The following is a 20064-nucleotide window of genomic DNA, read 5'->3' as shown; positions in this document are numbered from 1 at the left end:
TCACGCAGCAGTCAGACCCCACATCCACGTCCTGCCATCTAGCGGATCTTTCATTCGCGAAAACCCTCATTGCAATGAGGATCAGTACTGTTGTAGAAAATTCAATAAAACTAGTATCTACGTTAATCTTTAAGACATAAGAAAGATATATCTTTTTGAATTATCCAAATCTGACCATTACTTACGAAGATATTAAGTAATAAACATAGGCCGTTTTTGCCGCTAAAAGTCAACGTACGCAAGGCCGCGTGACGTCATTATATCCGAATCGAGCGCAGCCGGCGTACTAATGGGATGGAAAATATTTTTTTCCGGCTAAACTATCAGTTTTAGAAAAAAAAAAATTACCTATCGATAGCTTACTTTATTCTGATGAATAAATGTCATTACAAGTTTTTCTCTAAAACTGATAATTTGGCTAGAAAAAAATATTTTCTATCCACGCAGTACGCCGGCAGCGTTCGGATCGGATATAATGACGTCATCTTCCCCGCGCCGGGCGGTCAGTGAACTTTTTTAGTAATTTGGCCATAACTTCGTCAATTTTTGTCGTAGAACAAAAATTTTTGCACTGTGTATTAAGGATTTCTTAGCCCTATAAATCTGCATTCACAGCTAAAAATCGAAATGATCCTCATTACATGTTGTTTTTACAAGTTAATACTTCTGACCTGAATTATATGTATAATTTATAGAATACATAATGAGTATTATGGTATGTGCAAAAATTGTTTTCTCTAAAATTATGTAGTAGTATTTAGCTTCTTGTAGTCACTTTAGATTTAAACCGATCTGTTTCTCTATTATTATTATTATTAGTTAGTGCTGTAATGTACAAAACCGGGTAAACAGACCATAAATAAAATATGTATTTTTATAAAAATGTAGTTTTATTTGGTGTTGGGAAAGTTGGTGACATTTTAGAAATATATTTTAGGAGGAATGTGGGGTAAGAATGGTTTTTCTTTGGTGGCTATGAATTACTTACTTGATTATAGGTAGATTGGGCAAAAATAAATTAAAAGGTGGTGTTTCGGGATTCACAGAACTGAAAACAAGTAGAATTTCTTCTAAACAATATTCAATCCTTTTTTTATCATTACAAAGCATATTTTTGGTAACATCAGTCGTGCAAAATCTGAATTTCAGAACATAAACGTTGCAAAACTGTAAGCAAATCACTCGGAAACTAAGAAAATCTATTGTCCCTAAGGAAAATGATCAAGTGGACAGAGTTTCATAAGATTGTATGCTCTTGCAGCTAAAGTTATTTTCCTACATCATATTTTTGATATCTGCCTGGATACAGTAAGTACCTGCAGAGAGAATTAAAAAACAATAGACTTCACACAATGGCAGCCAAACCAATCAATCATTGAACTGGCGATCCCACGGAACAATGGGCAATAAAATTATCAATCTCTCACATAACTATTTATCTTTAAATCTATCAATGCATAATTGAAAACAGTTTTCTTCTGTAGGTCGCAGTTTTTATTAATTTATTATTATGGTAATAAGTAAACTGGTGAGATACCTATATCGTAAAAAATTATGAAATACTGCCTCACATACAATGGTGACTTTTACCACTATACAGGGTGTTGATTTCAATCCTCGCCATATTTATTTGGGTGATCTGTTTGACTTATCTAAACGCACTATCAACCAAACAAAAATTACAAACGAAAGTGGATTTTTTTGCGAATATTTTCCGTGCCAAATCAACTGTACTGTGGCTCGCAATATTGCAATATGTTTACACTGCGGCACCATCGAGCTACGCGGATCGCTCGCTATCATGTCGGATTTAGCCTACTGAAGGAAGTCACGTAAAGTAGGTAGTGTAAATAGGTATTTTTCTTTGACAAACTTAAGTTAAAGTTCGTTTATTTTCAAAGTTATTTTTTTTATAATAATATGATCTATGATCAGAATAAGCTACATTATCAACTCCCTAAATATGGCGAGAATTGAAATCAACATCCTGTATAGAGATAAATCTTTGTGTGCCTTTAGACAAAAAAGTTAATTGCGCAATCGCAATGATCACTGGTATAAAATTATATTTCCGTACTAACTAAATAACAACATAAAAGCTAGAGTGCTACCGTATTTACTCACAAGTTGGCGCCACTGTCGTGAAACAGGGTGAAGACCTTTCTTCCTTTTTTACTCGTATGTATCTTTGATGTATATCTAAATATATAACTCAAAGGTGACTGACTGACGACATAGTGATCTATCAACGCACAGCCCAAATCACTGGAAGGATCGGGCTGCAGAAATTTGGCATGCAAGTAGATGTTATGGCGTAGGCAGGCATACGCTAAGAAAGGATTTTACGAAACTCCACCCCTATTTAAGGGATCCAAGTCGCGGGCGGCCGCTAGTTAGATACATAAGTGACTTTTTCATCCCACTAAACACGCTCGATCGCGTATATTGCATAACTGTTGTAATAAAACCAGTAATTACAGCAAAAACAAACTCTTTGTGGATGAGTCACGTGCAACAGACGTTATGCGTGATTTTATTGCTATAGAGAAAGCAGTAGCGAGCCCGATATCAGCTGTTTCGTGATGAGCCATCAGGCAGGACGTGTATTGAAATGAAATTAAATAGAATAGTTTATTCAGTACATAAGCCCTTTCCAGGGCACTTATACACGTCCTAAATATACATTGCCCTAACGCCACTTCGGGGCAACATCATCATCATCATCATTTCAGCCGTAGGACGTCCACTGCTGAACATAGGCCTCCCCCAATGATTTCCACAATGGCCGGTTGGTGGCGGCCTGCATCCAGCGCCTTCCCGCTACCTTTATGAGGTCGTCGGTTCACCTTGTGGGTGGACGTCCTACGCTGCGCTTACGTGGCCTCCACTCCAGAACCTTGCTGCCCCATCGGCCGTCAGTTCTGCGTACTATATGCCCTGCCCATTGCCACTTCAGCTTACTAATCCGTTGGGCTATGTCAGCGACGGGGCAACATAATATGAGCATATTACATAGGCACATATTACAAGGTTAGTAACTTTACTGTTTATAACCGAAATCGGTTCAGCTGTTTGGTCTATTGCGGGTTTATACACAGAATAATAGTACCTACGTTTTTTTACAAAATTAAGTGTTAAACTAAAAGTTAAGATACGCTGCTTTGTTGCGTGGACCACTGTAAGAGATTTCGAAACTGTTTTTTTTATGTCCTAGGTTCGATTCCACTTGTGTCACGCTAGATAGTGAGCTGACAGCTGGTACAGCTTAGGGTATGCTTCGGAGAACTGTTTTGGAACTTTGAAGGTACCTTACCTACTTCTTATGTATTTTGCTCAAATGGAAAATGCAAGTAATCGCATCAAATTAATCTGACTACAAAGGACAACTTAATAATAACTCGACCAACACTTAGCTAGGAAACATATCAGTAGATTTAATATCAATTCTGAGCCTTGTTGTACTAAAAATAAAGACTAGTTATTGAAATAGCACGATCGGTGTAGGGAAGTCACGTACGGCGTACGGGTGACGGAAGCAGTGGACGTGAGTGACAGTCGGTTTTCTAAACAACGCATAAATTGTATTCAGTTTTCTATGTTAACGCTTTGGTGTTGCGTAAAAATCTATAGGTTTGGATACCATCTTTTTATTTTATTTTATTGTGACCTAAGTTTTATTCAAATAAGCATGCTATTAAAAGTTATTGGCTACTCGATAATAGATNCACTGATGGCGCTAGTAGTAGTAAAAACAAGTTTTAAAAAATAATTTAATATAATAAACTTTGTATCATTAAACTTATTGTTTGTTTCTTTGTTTCAAGGTAATAGTCCGTATTTTGCAATTTTAATTGTGTAGCGAGTCCTATGAATTTCTTGAAGGTCCACGCACAGATGTCGCTAAGATTGCCTTGCTCCACAAGTTTTTCAACTTGTAAATATTTATGTAGGCCGTTGTCTACAGCAGAATGCAAAGGTTATTACGTCACTGATTCCGCCTCAAAATATCAAGATTCCGCGCAGGCTTTCGAACAAACTTCGCCATGCACCATGCATACCGGCCGAGGTCGAACATTTCTTCTAAGGTGATCAACTCAATTGCTTGAAAAGTTTGTCTACTTTGAACATTATTACCGGGCAATAAAGAAGCCTTTCAATTTAAACTCCTTCGCCATTCATTTCGTTGCGCTCCAAACGATTATCCGCCGTTTTGCCATGTGATAAAACATACAACCGCCCGTCAGTCCGAGATGAAAACCTTCAAGACATTTCAACACCCCGTAAGTTTTAAAACGTATAGCAATGGTGCTAAGGTAGAAAATAGACTAGTAAAAGGTCCAAGAATGTATAAGCCGGTTTTGTAAAAACGCGTTCCCGTTAAGGCGTATTCGTGAGAGGCAACGACCATTTAATTCGTTTGTGTAATAAACCGATCTTCGGAGAATGCTAGTCAACGATTGGTTCGCAACAGTCGTTCTTTCGCCGCGGAAAGGTGCGAGCGTTGCGCGCACGCACGTTGTTAGTGATTGTTTTATAAATTAACTTTTTATGTGGATACGTTCGCGGACGAAGAGAGAAACTGTTTAGTGAACTTTTGCTTACATTTATAAACATTTCAAAGATAGATATTTAGTGGACGTTACCTGTTTTATAGAAGTACAGGTATCGAGTGGAATTTCTTAACACATAAAACGAGTTTTCTTCCCATCGGCTGTATGGATTTTGTAATTCGCATAATTTAGTAATATTCTATCGTTCGTACGTAATTTAGGTGTGTTCGAGTGGATATTAGACCCAATCTTCGAGTGTTTTTTGTTGGAATCCAATTAGAAAGGTAAGTTGTTGCCTACACAGTTGCCGCTTTGTACCTTTGATTATAACTTAAATAGAGTAAGCAGGTGGTTTCTACGATACCTTTCTGTTGTTTATTATAGGTACCTACTTACTAGTTAGTTGAATCTTGAACCTTACTCTTCCCCTTCCAAATGAATAGGTACCTAACTCTTAAATTCCTAACCGTACCTAACTGGTATTGGCTGTGAAATTTGTTTATTTTTAGTTCCTTGCAAAAAGTTTAGCAATCATTAATTTGATTGCCCGTGGCTAAGAAAATAAGTAACTGGCGTGTAATTAACTTACAAGTCATTCAAAGGAGGTCAGTATAGGAATTATTAAAAATAAATTATGAAATAACATGCAAAAAGTTTTAATTTTGGCTGAACAAATTGCACAATGCGCAGATCTCGAAAGCCAAAAAAGAAACAAAAAAGTTTCATACCTACAACTGCCGAAATATTTGAATTTCGAAGGAACTGGCATGAATTCCAATAATCCAAACAGGTGACAGTCTACAGTTAGTTTGCTAGTACCTACAGTACCCGTAGCACGAATAAATATCGTGGCGCGCGTGCCGCTACGGTGCTAGTTGCGACGATTACGAGATGCACAGGGCATTGGTCTGTAGGTGTTAGAGCATTAACTTAAGAGGGGTGTTCTTCTTAAGGTTTCTTAAGTTTGAATATATCCACATATCGAACTTCAGGAGATGCCAGCAGCCCTTCGAGAAAGGAAACTTACCCAAAGAACACTTTAAACAAATATTGTCATACAAACGCGGGAGATCTTATTGAGAGATGCCTAAGTTATGGCGTCAATCATCATCACCCTCGGAATCTCTTGGTAAATGCCTAAGGTCAGCTTATGAATCGTGTATTAAAGCATTGGAATTTTCTTCATAAAAACTCATTAATTTTTGTAAAAGGCTTTTAATTACACGTCCCAGTATTAACCCTACCACTGCTTCGGGACAATAAATGGGCCATTATCTGAGGCCAGTGCTGAGAAGAAGCAGCGCAAGAAACTCAGTCACTTCTATTGGAATCTTATCCTTCAAGTCGTGTCGACAACAAATCTAACGCCCGTATTCACAAACATTACTATGAAGTCTCACAGTGCGCGCGGAACGCACAGGGTGACACACAAACCAATCACAGAGCTCTATTCGAAGCTGTGCGTTCGATTTCGGCATCGTGGGTCAAGTGAATACGGGGAACAGTCACTACTATTGGAATCTTCTTGTCGTGTCGACAACAAACCTATACAGTGTCAGCCCAAAACTCGGCTACAAGAGTGGCGTTTTCAGTATCATAACCGTAGCATTGGAATAATATTGTAAAAATTGGTGGGCGATATCAAGAGTTAAAACTTAAAACTCTTTTAAAAGAACATTTATTTGTATAGGTACCACGCTTTTAACCCTTCTGGTACAGGATCAAAAGGCACCCCACACAGTCCTATTTGCAAAATATAACGACTTTATTACTAGAAGAGAAACCCACATATTAAATAATAAACATGGTTTACCATGTAGGGCAATTACCATTTCTAGGCAAGTATAGAAGCTTCGAACAAGATTTGCATTTTTATGGACTTGTTGAAGCAAGTAATGCATGATGATTGATGTCTGATACTAATATGGATAAGGCATTCAGTTTGGTTAATTATTTTCTTTAAATAATTGCCAGCACTTCTTTATCTTCTGAACAGTTTCTCACTAAAAAGTGCGTTAGCAATTAGCATAAACTTTGACAACTTATTAGGTCACCAAAACTATCCCAGTCATTTTGTGGCTGCTTGGTTCAGGCAGAGTTCAGTTTCCATTCCATACATAAACTCACATAAACTTGATAATCGCGACAGGTTCTATTTCGAAATCACTAAAGACCGAAGAAAGAACGACGCACAAAAAAATGCTGGAGCGGACCGAATTCGGAGTATTCTTTTTATGTTCTGTGGTTAAAACTGTCACTTAAGATAGCTACTTACTTTTTCCAGGGAGGCTGGTAGCAATTAAAATCAACGGTGCCAGAAGTAAACCATAGAAAAAAAGGATAGGTAGTAGTTAAGCATTGGGTTTGCTAATGCCGTGTGTGTAATAATCTTAATTGATTAGTTAAGTTCGCATAGCAGGCGAACGACTAGCGGTTTGCACGCAGTCGTCATAGGCACCCCATAATCAAGCGAGTCGCTGAAGCATCGCCAACCGGGACTTCATTATACACTGAGAAACCCCATGAAATTCCTCAAGCAAAAACCATGCGGAAGAACATTCCAATGCATTTCCATCTACTTGCATAATAAATACAGTGAGGGGGAAAGAACAATAAAGATTAAACTTCTGAGTTTCTTGCGCTGCTTCTTCTCAGCACTGGCCCATTTGTTGTCCCGAAGCAGTGGTAGGGTTAATACTGGGACGTGTGAAAGAACTTTTTTAACACGATCGTGCAAAAATAAAATGAGTTTTATGAAACCTAGCCTTTAATATATTAATGTGACTCTACTTGAAGGATTAGATTATTATCTATCTCCGATATTAGAAAACAAGCAAATACCTAGGGCGCATCATTCTAATGTTTGTAGTAGTTAGGTGGAATTTGTGAAGTTTATAAAAACCTCAATTTAAGACCGCAATTAAAACTAAATTAATAGACCTAAATAGACTGCTCTAAATTAAAATAATAATAATAAGAAACGTCAGTAACGTTGTTTGAAATTTATCTTTTTTGCCTTTTAAAAAATGATTTAATTACGTACAACTTCTATCAACGTTTATTCTATGAGTTACAAAGCTGAACAATCGATGAGTACCTTTTATAGTTTTCACAAACAAGTTTACAAGGAAATCCAATTTTATACCGCTCTTATCTAATAATTTACCATAATTCATTGCAAGACCAATGCCTATTGCATTTAAAATTAGTTCTTAATGAGTAAAACATCTGCAAATTAATAACAAAACCAAAATGGACGCGTGACTCCCCAAGGTTATTGCAAATAAATGTAAATTATAAAAACAATGTTAGTTTGCAATTAGCATTCGTAATAATTAACGAAAAGTTATAACATTGAGTTTGAGACAGACAGTAAGCAACGCGTTGGTAAAATGCATATTTTTTGCACAAAACAATTTAGAATAAGGAAGTAAACCAAAATAATGCTCTGTACACCTAGGTGTACCTACTTATTTTTTTGGTTAATTATTTGCATTAATCGATCAATTGAGCAATCGGAAATATGATTTTTTTTATACTCAGGTACTTACACAGACTTAGTAAGTTTTACGAACCGCGAAATAATGTTAAAAGTCCTTAATTTTCTATAAAAAATATTTTATTTGTAGAAAACACTTGACTACCGATCGATCAATCAAGTGATTAATAAATTATTTATTTTATTCTATTACAAAAACCATAACTCGAAAACATTTACGTCTATTCGGCTTATTTATATTTAATAGTCTTGTCGCAGAGGTCAAACTTAAACGGCTTGAAATGATTCCAGCAGCCTTCGTGGTAATGGCGTCCGCAAACATTGCGTAATAGATCTTCTTGTAAACACGAGATTTGAACACGATTAGAAACGTGTAGATTTCTTAAAACATAAAAAAACAATTGAAGAATTAAGTTTATTTTCAGAAGTAATACAGACCTATAGGTTTTATGTAGAAACTTACAAACCCCTTGTGCACTATCCGGCTCGAAGGACCAGAAAAAAATGCTAAACTATATAACTGTCCAGCTCCAAGGACTATTCTTCGATATTGCTGTGGGCCTTTGTAAAATCCGTCTTCTTAATTACCTACGATTGAATAAGAATTTAGAAACGGTAGACCGTGGAAGGTTTTCCGCAACTCTACTGACTATTGAGCATTTCAAAGGTAAATCTTCTTTATTTATTATTCAAGAGGTTTAGAGTTAAAACCCGTGGACATGACAACACGATTGTGTAGAGAGATTAGCGATTTACATAAAAATAGGAGTTATGCAAGGGAAAGTTGTCGGTTGTCGCCGGGTTGTCTGTCATACGCGTAATCTTTGTAAATATTACCCAGTTTACGCATGTTTGTTCATAAAAATGACAAATAGTCTACCACCAGCTACCCATTTTGGGTTTTTCTTTCGCTCTCATCAAATGAAATTCTTTGCGATAAAACGAGACGATATGACTTGAAATGGCTTTACTAGATCGTTTCATCTCGAAGACGCGCCCCACCATTCTTCCGCTAATGTTTGAGTGTTATCGGTACACGCTAAATCATCCATGAGTGCACACGCACACTACAATAATGATTCTCGAATTGAATTGGAAACGATCTATAACTATTAGACTAGTATTATATTATCTGTGCTATTAGCCAGCTGAAACTGTGCACCATCATTTCAGCAAAAATAAATTACAGTTGTAGTTGACACCATCAGTCAAATGATATGGGTATTTTTATGAGCTGTAAAAACGCTATTTCATCATAGAACATGGTAGGGCAATAGGTTTTTCCGTGCAAAACACTTGATTGTTTTTTAGAGAACTTAGTAAGAGTTGTACAGTAAAATTATACTTAGTGGGCATATAAGTTTAAAATCTTCCCTGTAGGTAACACCAAAGTAAATTTTCATTGCTTACACTGCTGAGAAAATCGTACAAACCTTGTATGAAACTGTACCTCTAGTAGGAAAAACTTTCGAGTTCGTTTCGTTGCGTATTCAAAGTGTCATCGAAAAATTTTGTATGAAAAATTAAACAGCGCCCCCTATATTATAGCCGCCCTAGGGGGCGCTGTTTAATTTTTCATACAAAATTTTTCGATGACACTTTGAATACGCAACGAAACGAACTCGAAAGTTTTTCGTACTAGAGGTACTGTACCTCTATCATGAACAACTTTCGTCTTCGAATCGTTTTCGTATTCGACAAATTTCTCACACCAAGTTCACTTAACAACACGTTCACAAGGGCGATGTTGTAGTTTTCTTACTAAAACTTTTGATGTCGATTCGAATACGCAAACGATTCGAATTCGAAAGTTTTTCGTGCTAGCCGTACTGATATTGTATTTCTCACGATGGAGACATAATACAGACAGGCTAGAGATGTGTCAGTGTTTACTAACGAAGTTTAGTTTGCCGATAATATTATGACTGGAGATTTCCTAAGCACTGGCTGTGGCACTGGCTATGTTTAGGTTTAATGCCATTGCAGCTGCAATAGATTTTTACCTAAGAGGTATCTTAGTTAATAATACTAAGATTAATTTAAGACTAATAATATAATTAAAAAAATCTTTCATAAAGCGCTTTTACGATAATGTCCCAGTATTTTATGAAAATACTTTTGTGAGTATTTCTTTGAAATGAAATTGTAACACACACAATCCAATGTAGGTACGAGTATCATTTTACTCAGCGATTCCTTAGGCCTATAGTAGACATGCTATTTTAGCACCGGCGATCGTTGGATCATCGCATTGGACGCATCGAAATCGAGCGTTTTAGCGACTACGCGAGCTAGCGATTTCGCGATTTAACGCGTACGGACGCAGTATCGGAATCGCGTTTCTGCTTCAAGTTCCAAAACTCCCGCGTTTGTGTGCAGTGTGTTGCTGCATTCAGCTTCAAAAAAGCGGCTAAATCGCCGACTGCTAATGCTAAAAATAGCGATGTGTGCTGTGTGTGACTCTTATTGCACACACCCAACAATTTATCGAGAAAACTGCGCAAGTCTAGCAACTTTTTATGCGTTTGCGCAACTTCTAGGACCTGCAAATCTGCAATTAGCGCGTGCCTTCGCCAGGTTTCCGTACAGGGCCAATTTGTGGATCGCTATAACTCGCTAAATTACTTTCACTTTTCTTACTTGATTAGCAGAGATAGATAACTGTCAGAAAAACGTAAAAATGCACCTAAATTCCACAAAACCGTTAAACGCGCGTTGAACACTGGATTAAAATTACATTTCCATACTAAATGTCAATTTAAACAAGTGTTACGCACGTTTAACTTTTTAATAAGACCTAAAAAATATCATAAATGTTCACATGATTATTTTACTTCCTGATGATGACCATAATTATTATTATAAAACATTTCATAGTGTTTCTTTAGTCTATTGGTTCAATATAGTGTTATATTGTATTGTAATTTGTGAGCAATATTGCGTTGAGCAATTAAATTTTGAGACTTGAAAAACCAGTTAAACAACAAAATCAACAGTAATAATTGTCAATAAAAACATAATTCGACAAATATTTACTTATAATCTGCAATAAAAATATCTTCCCAAATAATAAAAGCCGTCAATTCTGGCTTCCGACAATATTTCAATCAATAAACTACATTTTTATGGCCACAATCCATTCAAAGATACACTTTTATCGGCTGTGTTGGTATAACTTTCATACGCCCTGCATTTCTGTCGGCGAACTTAACAACTTTCTCTTACATAACTATGTTTTATGTTAATTCTTTTATCATGTAAATCTCGCCGTGTTCTTTCTCAGTCTCAGATGTCTCCACGCCCAAAAATCTCATAGTGTAGTAACATAGTTTATGGTAGACTGTCGTAAGTATAAAGGGAGGAAACGATAAGTGATCTCACTCGATTATTTCTAAACAAAAAAATGAATTTTCATATACATAGATTCAGATGATTCTGTAACCCATTATATACCGTTTGATAGAGCTCGTGAAGCACTTCTAGGATCAGTAAACAGTTTTTCGATACCTTGTATAGTTTAGATATAATCCAGTGAGATCACTTTATATCGTTTCCACCTTGTATAAGTAGGTACTTTATTTATTCATAAGATTTATCTACAATAACATAAATTCCGTCCATAATGAGCCTTGAATTGAATAGCTAAGCAGATAATATTGCCGTGTTCAAATTAACAAGGCATTAAATAAACGGAGTGACAGAAGTTATTCTGATTATTTCCGACTGTATCCAATCTCTATGATTATACCTAAATACCTTATTCCAGGGGTTCCCAAAGTGTGCACCATAGAAAGGAAGAGGGGCGCCGTGAAACAATCCTTTCGCCGCGTTGGCGCTTGAAACAGTTGATACCCTATCCCTCCCATATCTTCTTTACCCGCCCGTCTTTCGACCGTTTCTTTTTCAAAGGGTAGGGCACCGTGAAAAGATACTAAATTTTAAGTGTGCCGCAGAATGAAAAAGATTGAAAACCCCTGCCTTATTCCAAGCTTTGATGATTGTTATTCGCCAGGCACGGATCCTTGCGAAATTTAGCGGGCTACAGCAAATTAGAGCTGGTTTGCAGCTATTTAAAGAAAATTGCCAGATGGGTTTGAAAATTCTGCTCATTACAAGCGAATGTGTGGTAATTACGAATATTTTGTACCACTTAAAACTGTAAATGTTTCAAATAAATAATCATTTTGCTCTTCTAGCATAAGAAGTACCTATTAATCATCACCATTTTAGGTACATCATAATTATTTCCTAATGACTACTTCCATCCCATTCTGTTATTGATGAGACCAAACAATAGCCATAAGCTATCTGGTACTCAATGTGCTCCTTGACCTATAGGGTTCTTTTGCACGTCTCTCTTTCGTCGTCCCTGAAAAATTCTGAACCATTAGGTACTTATAGGTCTAACGTACCATATTCGCCATATTGCCATAAAAAGTAAAAAAGACACATTACAAGTTACGCCACTTTTAAATACCAGTTTAGAGATACGATCTGTTTAATAACTGTTGAAAACTAAACCCTGGGAAGTCCTACTTTAATAATAAGTGAAATGATATCATCGTCGTTTGATCTCATATTATTATGATGTCAGATACCTTCCGCGTTGCGGCGAGTTCAGCGGTTTCCATCTTTCTCAACTTGAGATAATGCGGTTCAAATTAGTATCAAATTACCGTAAATTATGTGTTTATTTCAAGTAGAGTTACTTAAGTAGAATTGGCAAATCTGAGGTCATGGGTAACGATTGTTACATTAAATTATGCGTATGTATTGAAAATTAAGGTTTTTGATGCTTTTAAGGCAAAGGAATATGTTACAGAACTTCTTCGTAATATTAATCAGCATTATGAAAATATAATAGATTTTCATCATCATCATCATTTCAGCCATAGGACGTCCACTGCTGAACATAGGCTAATGATTTCCACATTGCCCGGTTGGTAGCGGCACAGATAATATAGCGGCCTGCATCCAGCGCCTTCCTTTATAAGGTCGTCGGTCCACCTTGCTGGTGCGTACTTACTAAATTATTATGTTATCATTTTAAATAATGATGACGGCAAAGAAAGANGATGCACAGGGCATTGGTCTGTAGGTGTTAAGAGCATTAACTTAAGAGGAGTGTTCTTAAGGTTTCTTAAGTTTGAATATATCCACATATCGAACTTCAGGAGATGCCAGCAGCCCTTCGAGAAAGGAAACTTACCCAAAGAACACTTAAAAACAAATATTGTCTTGGTAGGTACAAACGCATGAGATCTTTATTGAAAGATGCCTAATGGCGCCAATCAGCATCACCCTTCTTGGGGGTTTCTTGGCGTTGATGATGGATGATACTTTGTTAGTAAATGCCTAAAAGGGTTAGCTTATGAATCGTGTTAAAGCATTAAAAAACTCATAAAAGTCATTTATTTTTGCAAATAAGCTTTAAAAAAGCACTCTTACACGTCCCAGTACTCCCAGTATTAACCCTACCACTGCTTCGGGACAATAAATGGGCCAGATGCTGAGAAGAAGCAGCGCAAGAAACTCACGCCCGTATTACTATGAGGTCTCACAGTGCGTGTGGACGCCCAGTGTGAACCAATCACAAAGCTCTATTCAACGCTGTGCGTTCGATTTGCTGCTTCACTTAAGCATTAAGCAAGCCTCGATTTGTCAAGTGAATACGGGGAACAGTCACTACTATTGGAATCTTCGTCGTGTCGACAGCAAACCTAATACAGTGTCAGCCCAAAACTCCGCTACAAGAGTGGCGTTTTCAGTAGCAAAATCGTAGCATTGGAATAATATTATTATTGTAAAAATCGGTGGGCGATATCAAGAGTTAAAACTTAAAACTCTTAAAAGTACATTTATTTGTATACCATGCTTTTAACCCTTCTGGCACAGGATCAAAAGGCACCCCACACAGTCCTATTTGCAAAACATAACCACTTTATTACTAGAAGTGAAACCCACATAATTATTAAATAATAAACATGGTTTACCATGTAGGGCAATTACCATTTCTAGGCAAGTTTAGCTTCGAGCAAGATTTGCATTTTTATGGACTTGTTGAAGCAAGTAATGCATGATGATTGATGTTTGACATAAATATGGATAAGGGCATTCAGCTTGGTTAATTTTCTTCTTTTGAACTTTAATAAACACCAGCACTTTTGGCTATCTTCTGAGCAGTTTCTTACTAAAAAAGTGCGTTAGCATAAACTTTGACAAGTTAAAGTCACCAAAACTAGCCCAGTCATTTTGTGGCTGCTTGGTTCAGGCAGAGTTCAGGTTTCATACATAAACTCACATACACTTGATAACAATCGCGACAAGTTCTATTTCGAAATCACTTTAAAGACCGAAGCACACCGAAGAAAGAACGACGTACGAAGAATGCTGGAGCGAAAGGAATTCGGAGTATTCTTTTTATGTTCTGTGGTTAAAACTGTCACTTAAGATAGCTACTTTTCCAGGGAGGCTGGTAGCAATTAAAATCAACGGTGGCAGAAGTAAACCATAGAAAAAAGGATAGGTAGTAGTTAAGCATTGGGTTTGCTAATGCCGTGTGTGTAATAATCTTAATTGATTAGTTATGTTCGCATAGCAGGCAAACGACTAGCGGTTCGCATGCAGTCGTCATAGGCACCCCATAATCAAGCAAGTCGCTGAAGCATCGCCAACCGGGACTTCATTATACACTGAGAAACCCCATGAAGTTCCTCAAGCAAAAACCATGCGGAAGAACATTCCAATGCATTTCCATCTACTTGCATAATAAATACAGTGAGGGGGAAAGAATAATAAAGATTAAACTTCTTAGTGACTGAGTTTCTTGCGCTGCTTCTTTTCAGCACTGGCCCATTTGTTGTCCCGAAGCAGTGGTAGGGTTAATACTGGGACCTGTGAAAGAGCTTTTTTAACACGATCGTGCAAAAATAAAATGAGTTTTATGAAACCTAGCCTTTAATATAATAATGTGACTCTACTTGAAGGATTAGATTATTATCTATCTCCGATATTAGGAAACAAGCAAATACCTAGGGCGCATCATTCTAATGTTTGTAGTAGTTAGGTGGAATTTGTGTAGTTTATAAAAACCTCAATTTAAGACCGCAAATAAAACTAAATTAATAGACCTAAATAGACTGCTCTAAATTAAAAAATAATAATAATAAGAAACGTCAGTAACGTTGTTACTTTAATTAGCAAAACGATTGAATGTTATCTTTTTTACCTTTTAAAAATGATTTAATTACGTACAACTTCTATCAACGTTTCTTCTATGAGTTACAAAGCTAAACAATCGATGGGTTAAACCTACCTTTTATAGTTTTCACAAACAAGTTTACAAGGAAAATTAACTTTACACCGCCACTTATCTAATAATTTACCATATTCATTGCAAGACCAATGCCTATTGCACATTTAAATTTAGTTCTTAATGAGTAAAACATCTGTAAATTAATAACAAAAACAAAATGAACGCGTGACTCCCCAAGGTTATTGCAAATAAATGTAAATTATAAAAACAATGTTAGTTTGCAATTAGCATTCGTAATAATAAATGAAAAGTTATAACATTGAGTTTGAGACAGACAGTAAGCAACGCGCTGGTAAAATGCATATTATTTTTTGCACAAAACAATTTAGAATAAGGAAGTAAACCAAAATAATGCTCTGTACACCTTTAACCTTTGACTTTTGACTTTGACTTTGAAATTGAGCAATCGGGAATATGATTTTTTTTATACTTACACAGACTTAGTAAGTTTTACGAACCCCGAAATAATGTTAAAAGTCCTTAATTTTCTATAAAAAATATTTTATTTGTAGAAAACACTTGACTACCGATCGATCAATCAAGTGATTAATAAATTATTTATTTTATTCTATTACAAAAACCATAACTCGAAAAAATTTACGTCTATTCGCTTATTTATATTTAATAGTCTTGTCGCAGAGGTCAAACTTAAACGGCTTGAAATGATTCCACAGCCTTCGTGGTAATGGCGTCCGCAAACATTGCGTAATAGATCTTCTTGTAGACATCTACGAGTATTTGAACACGATTAGAAACGTATGGATTTCTTAAAACATAATAAAACAATAGAAGAATTAAGTTTATATTCAGAAGTAGATTCCGACCTATAGGTTTTATGTAGAAACTTACATGTACATTGTACAAGGACTAACTAGATAGACTAATGCCCGTTTTCACCATCAATCCCTATTTTTTAAATGACCCCTATCAATACAAAATGTCTGTTATGTGTTACCATAGGGGTCACTTAAAAATTAGGGATTGATGGTGAAAACGGGCATAAGCCTCTTGTGCGCTATCCGGCTCGAAGGACCAGAAATAATTGCAAAACTATCCAGCTCCAAGGACCATTCTTCGATATATCTTTCTCTGTAAAAGCAATCTTGCACACCTCGGAAGATCGGATTTTAAACTAAATTAGTTGTAGAAAATTATTTGACTAAAATGGTAGAGGTTTTCCGTTACTCTACCGACTATTGAGCATTTCAAAGGTAAATCTTCGTTATTTATTATTTTTGGGCTTATTTTAACAAGAGGTTTAGAGTTAAAACCCGTGGACATGGCAACACGATTGTGTGGAGATTAGCGACTGATTTACATAAAAATAGGAGTTATGCAAGGGAAAGTTGTCGGTTGTCGCCGGGTTGTCATACGCGTAATCTTTGTAAATATTACCCAGTTTACGCATGTTTGTTCATAAAAATTACAAATAGTCTACCACCAGCTACCCATTTTGGGTTTTTCTTTCGCTCTCATCAAATGGAAATTCTTTGCGATAAAACGAGACGATATGACTTGAAATGGCTTTACTGGACCGTTTCATCTACGAAGACGCGCCCCACCATTCTTCCGCTAATGTTTGAGTGTTATCTGTACACGCTAAATTATCCATGAGTGCACACGCACACTACAATAATGATGCTCGAATTGAATTGGAAACTATCTATAACTATTAGCTAGCTGGAACTATGCAACATCATTTCATTTCAGCAAAAATAAATTATCTACAGTTGTAGTTGACACCATCAGTCAAATGATATGGGTGTATTTTTATGAGCTGTAAAAACGCTATTTCATCATAGAACATGGTAGGGCAATAGGTTTTTCCGTGCAAAACACTTGATTGTTTTTTAGAGAACTTAGTAAGAGTTGTACAGTAAAATTATACTTATTGGGCATAATATACGTTCACTGCTGAGAAAATCGTACAAACCCTGTATGAAACTGATATTGTATTTCTCACGCTGGAGACATAATACAGACTGTCTGTTACAGACAAGCTAAAGATGTGTCAGTGTTTACTAACGAAGCTTAGTTTGCAGATAATATTATGACTGGAGATTTCCTAAGCACTGGCTATGTTTAGGTTTAGTGGAACTGCAGCTGCAATAGAATTTCACCTAAGAGGTATCATAGTTAATACTACTGATACTACTAAGATTAAGTTAATACTAATAATACAATTCAAAACTCCATACTAATTTTTATAAATGCGAAAGTAAATCTGTCTGTCTTGATTTCACGCCTAAATCACTGAGCCGATTTTGATGAAACTTGGCATAGAGATAGCTTGGGTCCCTAGAAAGGACATAGGATAGTTTTTGTCCCGGTTTTTGAAACAGCGTCCCTGTATGTGCGATAAAGTTTTTCTGTGACAGACAAAATTCCACGCGGTTCGTTGCTGCATTCAGCTTCAAAAAAAGAGGCTAAATCGGCGACTGATAATACTGAAAACAGCGATGTGTGCTGTGACTCTTATTGCACACACCCAACAATTTTTATCGAGAAAACTGCGAAGTCTAGCAACTTTTAATGCGTTCGCGCAACTTCTAGGACCTGCAAATCTGCAATTAGCGCGTGCCTTCGCCAGGTTTCCGTACAGGGCCAATTTGTGGATCGCGATAACTCGCTAAATTACTTTCACTTTCTTACTTGATTAGCAGAGATAGATAACTGTCAGAAAAACGTAAAAATGCACCTAAATTCCACAAAAACGTTAAACGCGCGTTGAACACTGGATTTAAATTACATTTCCATACTAAATGACAATTTAAACAAGTGTTACGCACGTTTAACTTTTTAATAAGGCCTAAAAATATCTCACAATGTTAATTTACTTCCTGATGACTAATATAAAACATTTCATAGTGGTTCTCTAGTGTATTGGTTCAATATAGTGTTATATTGTATTGTAATTTGTAAGCAATATTGCGTAAAGCAATTAAGTTTTGAAACTCTTGAAAAACCAGTTAAACAACAAAATCAACAGTAATAATAGTCAATAAAAACATAATTCGACAAATATTTACATTTATAATCTGCAATAAAAATATCTGCCCAAATAATAAAAGCCGTCAATTCTGGCTACCGACAATATTTCAATCAATAAACTACATTTTTATAGCCACAATCCATTCAAAGATACACTTTTATCGGCTGTGTTGGTATAACTTTCATACGCCCTGCATTTCTGTCGGCGAACTTAACAACTTTCTCTTACATAACTATGTTTTATGTTAATTCTTTTCTCATGTAAATCTCGCCGTGTTCTTTCTCAGTCTCAGATGTCTCCACGCCCAAAAATCTCATAGTGTAGTAACATAGTTTATGGTAGACTGTTGTAAGTATAAAGGGAGGAAACGATAAGTGATCTCACTCTATTATTACTAAACAAAAAATTTAATTTTCATATAGATTCAGTTGATTCTGTAACCCATTATTTATACAGTTTGATAGAGCTCGTGAAGCACTTCAAGGATCAGTAAACAGTTTTTAGATATCTTGTATAGTTTAGAAATAATCGAGTGAGATCACTTATCGTTTCCACCTTGTATAAGTAGGTACTTTATTTATTCATAAGATTTATCTACAATAACATAAATTCCGTTCATAATGAGCCTTGAATTGAATAGCTAAGCAGATAATGTTGCCGTGTTCAAATTAACAAGGCATTAAATAAACGGAGTGACAGAAGTTATTCTGATTATTTCCGACTGTATCCAATCTCTACGATTGTACCTAAATACCTTATTCCAGGGGTTCCCAAAGTGTGCGCCGTAGATCCCAAAGTAAAGAGGGGCGCTGTGAGTCTTTACGTCGCGTAAGCGCTTGAAACAGTGGATACCCGATAGGGTAGGGATACCTCCTACATCTTCTTTACCCGCCCGTCTTTCGACTGTATTTTTTTCAAAGGGTAGGCGCCGTTGTGACAAAACACTTTTGTGAGTGCGCCGCAGGATGAAAAAGATTGGGAACCCCTGCTTTCCAAGCTTTGATGATTGTTATTCGCCAGGCACGGATCCTTGCGAAATTTAGCGGGCCACAGCAAATTATTAGAGCTGGTTTGCAGCTATTTAAAGAAAATTGCCAGATGGGTTTGAAAATTCTCCTCATTACGAGCGAACGTGTGGTAATTACGAATATTTTGTACCACTTAAAACTGTAAATGTTTCAAATAATCATTTTGCTCTTCTAGCATAAGAAGTACCTATTAATCATCACCATTTTAGGTATATCATAATTATTTCTATTGACTACTTCCAACATATTCTGTTTTTGATGGGACCAATCAATAGCCATAAGCTATCTGGTACTCAATGTACTCTTTGACCCATAGGGTTCTTTTGCATGTCTCCTTTTCCTAAAAAAAATCTGATCCATTACTTATAGGTCTGTCTACGCACCATATTCGCCATATTGCCATAAAAAGTAAAAAAGACACATTACAAGTTACGCCACTTTTAAATACCAGTTTAGAGATACGATCTGTTTAATAACTGTTGAAAACTAAACCCTGGGAAGTCCTACTTAATAATAAATAAGTGAAATGATATCATCGTCGTTTGATCTCATATTATTATGATGTCAGATGTCTTCCGCGTTGCGGCGAGTTCAGCGGTTTCCATCTTTCTCAACTTGAGATAATGCGGTTCAAATTAGTATGAAATTACCGTAAATTATGTGTTTATTTCAAGTAGAGT

General features: G+C 36.3%; 1 protein-coding gene across 1 annotated transcript in view; it reads left to right on the top strand.

Annotated features, from left to right (window-relative positions):
- The first annotated feature begins 4482 nt into the window (after nucleotides 1-4482).
- The window catches only part of LOC114356160 (cell surface glycoprotein 1-like), a 92140-nt gene continuing 76558 nt past the window's right edge, over nucleotides 4483-20064 (top strand). The window contains exon 1 of the mRNA XM_028309276.1: nucleotides 4483-4834. The gene's annotated coding sequence lies outside the window, so the exon portion shown is untranslated. The remainder of the gene's footprint in view (nucleotides 4835-20064) is intronic.

Source organism: Ostrinia furnacalis, unplaced genomic scaffold, assembly GCF_004193835.3.
Source record: "Ostrinia furnacalis isolate ACB-3 unplaced genomic scaffold, ASM419383v2 OfSCF2698, whole genome shotgun sequence".
Classification (NCBI taxonomy): domain Eukaryota; kingdom Metazoa; phylum Arthropoda; class Insecta; order Lepidoptera; family Crambidae; genus Ostrinia; species Ostrinia furnacalis.
The sequence above is the reverse complement of the archived record's forward strand: the minus strand, read 5'-3'. Positions and strand labels throughout refer to the sequence as shown.